We start from the raw sequence: 8725 nt of genomic DNA, 5'->3' as shown, positions 1-8725 counted from the left end.
CTCATGAATTATGTTTATTTTTTAACGAGCTTGAACTATGTGCTAAAACTACTCGATTAATCCAGTCGTATAATAAGAATGTCTCATATATGAAAACGGAAATTTTTAGAGTTTTGCCCCACATCCTTTCTTTATGCAAGTTAGCAAATGCCCAATCCAAAAAACAGATAAATGATCACTCTTTGCTTGCACGCCAAAAGGTTTGCATGCCCCCAGGTATGAAACAGAGTTTCAAGGCCACCTTTCAAATCTCCATCAAAACATTTATTTTATCAGGAAAGGTCTACCTCTTTCAGGTTACCAAAGATTGTTCTATTCACACCGCAAACAAAACACTTCTTTGGCGATGTCTACCGAAATAGACAAAGGTGAGACAATCCACTCACATAACTTTGACAAGGGAAGCTTATTTCAGTCTAACCCCCTTTTCCAGCCACAGATGGGAGTACAGACTAGTCATATATCTCTCACGGAAACCTACCCTATACCCGAAGTTTTCTTGCCGAAGCAGACCAGGGTGCATGCACCTGGGTTTTAGTCATGTCCCCCGAATCACTCGCGCTCATCAGGTGGATGGACTAGAGATTGACGAGACATTCCTTATGTGAAAAGACCATTTAGGGATGGTATATGACTATTTGCTATGTGTGATCCGGGAAATGAAAGCTGGTCTACGAGCTTGACCACTCTTCCTTCGTGCGGAAAACACATTACTCTAAGGAGTGATGAGACAATGGCTCCCATGCAATAAATATAGTCTCGTCCAAGGAGTAGATTATAATCCAGGGGTCGTTGGACTACCATTATGTTCATATAAACGGTTTTCCCTCTCAATGTTATGGGCACATTGGGAAGGATCCCTAACGGTCGACTGGTTCCTTTGTCAAAGCCTGTTAGATTTCTCATCTCAGGCAAAATCAATGGCGAACCAAGCGCTTTCCATGCAGTCGAGGAAAGGATACTCACAGAAGCCCCTTCATCTATGATGGTATCAGCCATAACCATTCTATATATTTGAGCAATGATTCAGAATGGTACACTAGCCGGTAAACGGGGTCTGCCTAGTTGATTCCAGTCAAAGGAGACAACTAGGTTGCTTGGAGGTGGGACCGAATAGACGGTCGGGTATGACTCTGACGAACTTCCTTCTTGTGGTAAAGGAATGGGTAAATTTCCCCCATGTTCATCGGAGTCTATTCTTACGAAAAGAATTTGGACGGTGTCATCCTTGTTCTCTTTGGTGACTATATCATCCAAAGATGGAACCTCTGAAGGCAAGACCGGGTCAACTGCCGCCTCGACCTTTTGACTTTCGTCTGGTATGGGTTCAGATGGTTCGTCTTCAATGTTAGATGCTTTGGCTGACTACCTGGGCGAGTTAGCCAGATTTTCAACTAGTGACGGACTCGGCAAGAGTTTTTTATATCCAGGAGGAAGTCGTAACTGTGAAACCGGACGATCGTCCAAAACTCTTTTCACCTCGTCTAAGAAGGGACAACGGTGGACGGCATGATCACCTTCACACAGTTTACAAGGAAATCTATATTTTCCTTTTTGTCTTGGGGCTTCACTTTCACTAGTCGACAGTGTGTTTTCAACATGATCATCAGAGGTTGACGACACCGAGTTGTGCAAACGAGGAGACCAGTACCTTAAGATCCGAGGGATGCAGGGACAATCTCTATGATAGTGGTCTCCTTCGCAAATGACACATGGCGATTTAGGCCTGGTCGGTGCAGTGTGTGCATTTTCGCTAAACGATGCTTGGTTTCCCCCTTTCGCTTTTGGCTCCTTCTTCTTCTTCTCTTTCTTATTCCTTTCCTTCTTCCTCTCAGATACTTGATTTTTGGCTTTACCAGCCCCATCAAGTGAAGAGGAAGGAGGAGAGGAAGAATTGGAGGAAGTAGAGGGTTGGGGGGTAACTCTGGATTCGTCTAGTTGCTGACTTGATTGTTCAGGAATTGCGGTGTTCTGAACGACAGAGGTTGAGAAGAGGCATACAGGCAAGCCGATTGTTAGTCCTGGAAGCGACAATGTGGCCATATGGGGTGCGCCAACATCTCCCCAAGAGGAGAAGGGACTATGATTTCCTCCAAGGGGAATTCCTTGGTTGGTGGATTCCATTTTCTCCACCTAAGATCAACGTAGGAAAGGGTGATGATTTTTCCATTTAAAATAAATTTTAGACACTTTGACACAACTTGTTTTTTCAATTTTTAAGAGTCGAGAAAAAATAAAAGATGACTCTAGTCACCTTCGATTTTTAATGAGCCTGAAGTGACAAGTGCTCAGATGGACCTTTTCTGTTAGGGAGTCTGAAAAGGAATGAAAGGGACTGCTCTAGAAATCTAGGCAAAGGGATTACCAAACCAATCGCAAAACTGCAGAATACTTTTTACGGTACGGCAGTCAATCTTCCCGAATGCTGTGTTCAGTGCATTGCGATCAATAGGGTGGCAGACACGGCTTCCTATGGATAAATGATTAAGCCTATTGTGGTCTCCCAAAATATACTCGACGGTACGTGGGAGCACAAGTCCGTACTGGAACTTATCGTCTCAAAGTGGAGGAATCACCCAACCATCAGCGAGAACAACAGTTACCAGGATTTACGATGCCGGAATACGTCTCTAGCCTAGACTTCTAGACGTTGTGCATTAGGTTCCAAAGCGTTGTTAGATTCATTAAATTTATTTTATAGTTGATCTTGCTTAAGAAATTTTCCTTTCGGGTTCACCGCGTGATGTAGATGTACAATTCCTAAAATGCAATCTAAGATGATAAACAGTCTTTTATCTTCTTTGTGCAATGAAAATCCTAGCTACTAAGGAAGGAGATACAGTATTCTTTCACAAATAGAAAAGAGCACACACTATATGCACTGTCCTAAATCAAACTAATCAAACAGTTTAAATGCAAATGCACATGCACGTATTTGTTTTCGACTTTCTTAGCATGTGAATGATAAAAAGAAAGCTAATGCGCAAATCTGAATTACTTTTCAAGCAACAATTACTAACAAGTTTCTTTTCAAAATAAAAAATGAAGACAATCACAACACTTTACGATTTGGAAATAAATACTTGCTTTCGACACTAGAAAAACTACAAATTCAGATCAAATACAATAGTAACAGGGTAATCGACTATCAAGAGCAATCAGACTCTCTTCTACAACTGAAAACGACACTTACGACACTTTCAAATCAAGAGACGATAGTACAATTATGTTACTTTTTGGCAAAGGAGAACTGAAAATGACTCAACAAATACACAAAAACATTTACAGTTCTTTGCACAATGGAGGCGGAATAACAGCAAGGAAAAGGGTTTCAAACAGAGATATACTAACTACAAGCAGCAAAATTCATGAATAGAACTGAAAAGAATGAACACAGAAACCAAAACTGAGGAACAATGCCTAGTTTGATTAGCGCACCTGTAACACAGTGAACCTGAAATGCAGTGCACCTACTACACTTGGGAAGTGCGTTGAATTTCAGATTCACAGAACAGAGCCTGCGTTGGGCCAGAGACGAGACTTTGCTTGGGTTCTGGGTCACAGTTTGCAGTTCAGTTCAAGGGTTTTGGCCGAGAAAATGGTAATCAGTAAATCAACAATCAGGGGTAGATCTAAGGAGGTTACTAGAGCTACCACAAGGGAAATCAGAGAGTTTGTAAATCAGTTATTTAATTCATAAACAAAACCCGGAGATTGACTGAAGCGGCATTTATCTACTTTGAATTTTCATAGCAAATGCAGTTCGAAAGCTACCTGGCTCGACTTCAGGCTCCGTCTGTAAGTTTATAAAATAAACAACAAGGAAGATAAACAAACAACCTAATCGATCCCCAGTGGAGTCACCATTTTGTTACAGGGAAAAGTGTCTACACAGAACTGCTTATCCCACTAAGGTGTGGTAGCTATCTTAGAAACAAACAAAGTAAAGCTACTTTTATTTTTCCTTTATGAAATATAGATGAGAGAAGAACAAAGGAGACCAACCACTATCTTGCGCTTATCTCTTAGTTTGATTCCTCTCTCTTCTGATAGTCCTTAGCTACTTGCTTCCTTGTACGCCCAGCTTCACAGAGTACCTGTAGAATCAGAGTAACATAACACTATACAAGAACATGGATCTATAATCATAAACAACCTAGGATCAGATGTAAATTGACCATACAAATGCATAAAACATAAATGACACAAGAGTATGGAGGAAAACTTGAATAGCTTTCATTGATAATCAGGAAAAAGCCAAGGGAGTTACAACCAGTTGTTCTGACCCAACATCATCCTCTCAGCAAGTAAGCCCTTCTTGACCTCATACAAAGCTTAGATCACCTAACACTATGATGTTGTCTCAAGAAACCAACAACAATTCCTTACAAGATGCAAAATTCCAGCCTCTGGATCTCTGGGATGAGGGATCCATATATAGATATCTGTAAGGGAGATGATTGAGCTTGTGATTTGATTAGTTTCTTCCCTCTAATATTTCTTGCTTCCACTTGGAGATTAATGATCTCTTACTCATCCTTGGTCGAATTCAGAGAGGCAAGTGTCACAGGAGAAGTTTCTGGAAGATTCCATGCCTCTCCACCTCGCGGAATGACACTGCCATTTGTCACTTCTCGCCCATTGCACCCCATAGAAGGGCTTTTTGAAATGCAACGCACCCACAGAGTGTACTTAGGTGAGATGCAATGCACTTTGCCTATGGAGCAGGTGAAATGATCCTGTTTTGACCAGTTCTGAGCATTTTTTCAAGGAGAACTTCTGGGAGAAGATGTAATCAATTGACCTTGTTCCTTTAGGGGTTAGAACAACACTTTTAGGGATTTAGGAGCCCTTGGTTCATGGGCATTTTATGCTTGGGGTTTCAGCACCCAAAAATGTCTATAACACCACTACTGCTAGGCATGCTGGAAGACAGAAGAGAAGAAGAAGAGTAGGAGCAGTGGGAAGAGATAGACAAGAAGGCAGGATTCTATGACAAGGAAGAGGAGACCACATCAGAAGCATGGGATGCTAGGAAGGCCACTAGGGCATAAAATATGAGGAGATGGACTAAGTTGCTTAGAGGATGAGCAACACTTTCAGTAGGGGGGTGATGATGAGCCTCATAAATGGGTAATTATATGGGCTCATTTTACCTCCTAACCTAGTCAAATCAACCATTCTCTTAGCTTATTGTATTATTTTCTAATTTAATTTATGCTTATAAAGTGAGTTGAGTTAGTTATGATGCCATGTGGTCTAACATGTATTTAATGCATATTATTAATGATTTTTGAGGTAAAATTCAAGGATCTAGTGGAGAAATGGCAGGAATAAATTGAAGTGGACAAAGGAGAGGACTTATAGGAGGGAATCCCCCTCATCCATTACTCCTCACATCGAATTCCCCTTCAATGAGCTCAGAGTAAAAGCAGCCAAGACATGCACTAGAAGGTAGCTGAGCAAGTGGAGAATGACTGATGATTATCTTGAGTTTGGGAGCCAAGCCTCCCTAATTTTAAGGAAGTTCTTGGTAGATTCATTTGTATAAGTAGAGAGGCCTAGGACCTGACCATGTAATCTTGTTATTGTTTTGGAAATAAATATGGAATCCTTTTTTAGCTAGCACTGAGTTACCTTAGAGGGTTGAAGCTCTTGGGTTAGGGCCCAATCCAAGTAGCCAAGCTCCTCTTTACTTGTATTTGTATGTTTTCTTCAGTTTGTAGATTAGGTTGTTCTTATATGAATTTCTTTTATGGTCAAGAATAGGTTTCTTTTGATGACTCAATAGTTTGCTTCCATTTGTGCTTTCCATAGCAGGTTAAGAAGTGACAAAGAAAATATCCAAAAGGCTAGCAACAGTGCCTTGGCCTCTCTTCCTCCCTCTGGGACCATGATTTGAGGCAAAGACCCTCTTGCTGCCCCAAAAACACAGATTTTCCTCATTCATAGGACTTCTAGTGTTTATAGCTTTTTAGTTGGTTAATAGTCTAATTTGCTTTGCTTAAGAACTTCTTCATCATGCTCACTTCTTTATTTACCATTGTCTTCTTCCATGCTTTCCTTTCTTACAGCAATTATCAACATTTCCTTTCATAGATCATAGTTTAGATTAGTTTGATGGAAAACTCTGTTTTTCTAAATGCACTTATTTCATTTCTTTCTTATTCTCATTGGTTGGATGTCAGTTGTTTATGTAGAAGATATGTTCTAGAAGCAAGCCAACTTATCAGCCATCCCATCCTCCATCTAATCTGTGCCTTACAGGTCACCCAAGTCTCCCCTCAATTCTGCCTTAGTTTCTTGTATTTTCCATAGAATTTCTTCCTCTCTCCTTGAGAACATCCAATCATATTTCTCTCTCCTAATGATTCTTTGTAGACCCTAAGTGCCCTAACCCTCCATTCCAACCTTCATCCACCTTTTCCACCCACTCTCACAACCTCAAAATAGCCAAAACTACTCTTGGCCTCCTCCTATAGGCCTCCTGTAGAACGTTGTTTTTCCTCCTATAGATTTCCTGTGTCCTCCTGTAGATTTTCTTGTAGGCTTTCTTTTGAAGGGAGAGTGTGGGAAAAGCCTCCAGAAGGCCACATGAGACCTTCTAGTACCCAACCACACCATCCTACATCCTCACAAGTCCCAAAACTACGCTTCAACACCACCTACTCACTGCCACATTCACAAACAATAAATCACGTGCATGTCAAATTCACATAAAAATACATCAAAATCCAAAAATATGTTTTTTTTTCATTTACATCTAGAAATAGCTTAGTTAGATGTTGTTTACTTCCTTGAGTAGTTAATGGCATTCTTTTCATGGTTTTCATAGTGCTTTCTGCAAAAGTAGGATTAGTTGGTTAATTACGATTTACTTGGTTTTCTTTACATTTCAGTCTTTCTCCTTTCTGCAGTTATAATAGTATCTGTAGAGTAGTCTTTCTCACCTTTCATCACATATAGAGCTTCTTCTGGAATTCATAGAACTTGGCTTGAGCTCCTAGTGATCTTGTGTCGGCTGACCAAGTGACAACCTGCAGTAACAACTAGTACTTGTGCATACAACACTTTCGCTTCCAAGTTTGTTATGAACTAGCGGGTTGATAAGAGTAAAGAAGGTAGCCCAAGAGTTGCAACATTATTATTGCAATACTGGTGCTCACCATTCGACATGAAAGATCTTGGTGCTGCAAACTATATCTTGGGCTTGGAAATTAAAAGAGATTGGACAAAGAGGAAGCTTTAGTTAAACCAAATGAAGTATGTCGAGAAAATATTGTAGAGGTTTAATATGTAGGATAGTAAACCGGTGAAGATACCTATTCCTGTAGGTGTAAAGTTATCTGTTGAATAGTGTCTAAAGACACAAGAAGAGGAAGAGGACATGTCCCGCGTTCCACATGCAAGTGCAGTCAGTAACCTGATGTATGCGATGGTGTGTACTAGACCAGACATTGCACATGTAGTGGGAGTATTGAGCACATTTATGTTAAAACTAGGGAAGGAGCACTGGACAACAGTGAAGAAGGTTTTCAGGTATTTTCATCGTACTAGTGATTATGGTTTGTGCTATCAAGGAAGACCACAATTGGATAGAGTGTTGGATATTCATGGATTTGTTGATGCGGTCTAGGCTAGAGATCTAGATCAGAGAAGATCTATAAGTGGGTATGTGTTTAACCTATTTGGAGGTGCAGTCAGTTGGATGAGTAAGAAACAATCTATAGTGGCACTATCAACTACAGAGGTAGAATACATCACAACCACTCATGCAAGAAAGGAAGCAATTTGGTTGCAAAGATTGTGTTCAAGTATGGGGTTAGTACAGGGAGCTATAAGGATAGAATGTGACAGCCAAAGTGCAATTTTCTTAGCAAATAACCCTACATATCATTCAAAGACAAGGCACATTTATGTTCAATATCACTTTGTAAGGGATATGACAGAAGAAAAAAAGGTGTTGCCAGTAAAGGTGGACACTTTGAAGAATACTGCAAATGTATTGACAAAATCTGTGAGCTCTGAGAAGTTCTCTTGGTGTAGAGAAACAATGGGCATTGCAGGGCTGGATAAATGACTAAGCTCTCTTGTGGCCCCCTATGGAAAGAAAACAACAAGTGGGATAATGTTGGGTTGTGTTATATTCTTTCCATGACTAGCACACATAGTTAACTGTGGGGTTAGAAGGGGGCAGATCCCCCCCTTCGTTGCACTGGTTTGCTGGAAATAATACTGACAGGGGAGGTGAATCAGTATTAGCAAATCAGTAATCTTTTCATTTCCATTATCAGATTCATATATGCTACTTCAGTTAAGGATACCCACGTGTATACGCAACGTGTTTAATGTAACAAGCGTATATACAGTAAACTTATGGTTCAGTTAGTTCATCTTCAATGAGTGCATCAGAACATTATTAACCATATGAACAACTAACAGGTGCAGTAGAATAGATCATGACACATAAGAAGCACACATGAACACCATGATATAAGGTGGAAACCCAATGTGGGTGAAAACCACTTGCTGCAATTCGTCTCTATCTTCCTTTAATAAGAAACTTATTTTTACAATATATCTGTACTGGTGCAGTTTCATACCAGTACGTAGGCTTCTAGCTGCAGAACGCTACCACCTTCTCTTTTCTTCCACAGACCACGTTTCATAAATTCTCAGACTGGATCCATAAATACAAAACAATCACCATTGCAATACAATGATT

The sequence above is a fragment of the Pinus tabuliformis genome, chromosome 3_2 (genome assembly GCF_031772625.1).
Source record: "Pinus tabuliformis cultivar Carrire ecotype Pingquan chromosome 3_2, CPIR1, whole genome shotgun sequence".
Lineage (NCBI taxonomy): Eukaryota > Viridiplantae > Streptophyta > Pinopsida > Pinales > Pinaceae > Pinus > Pinus tabuliformis.
This window is presented reverse-complemented; position numbering follows the sequence as displayed.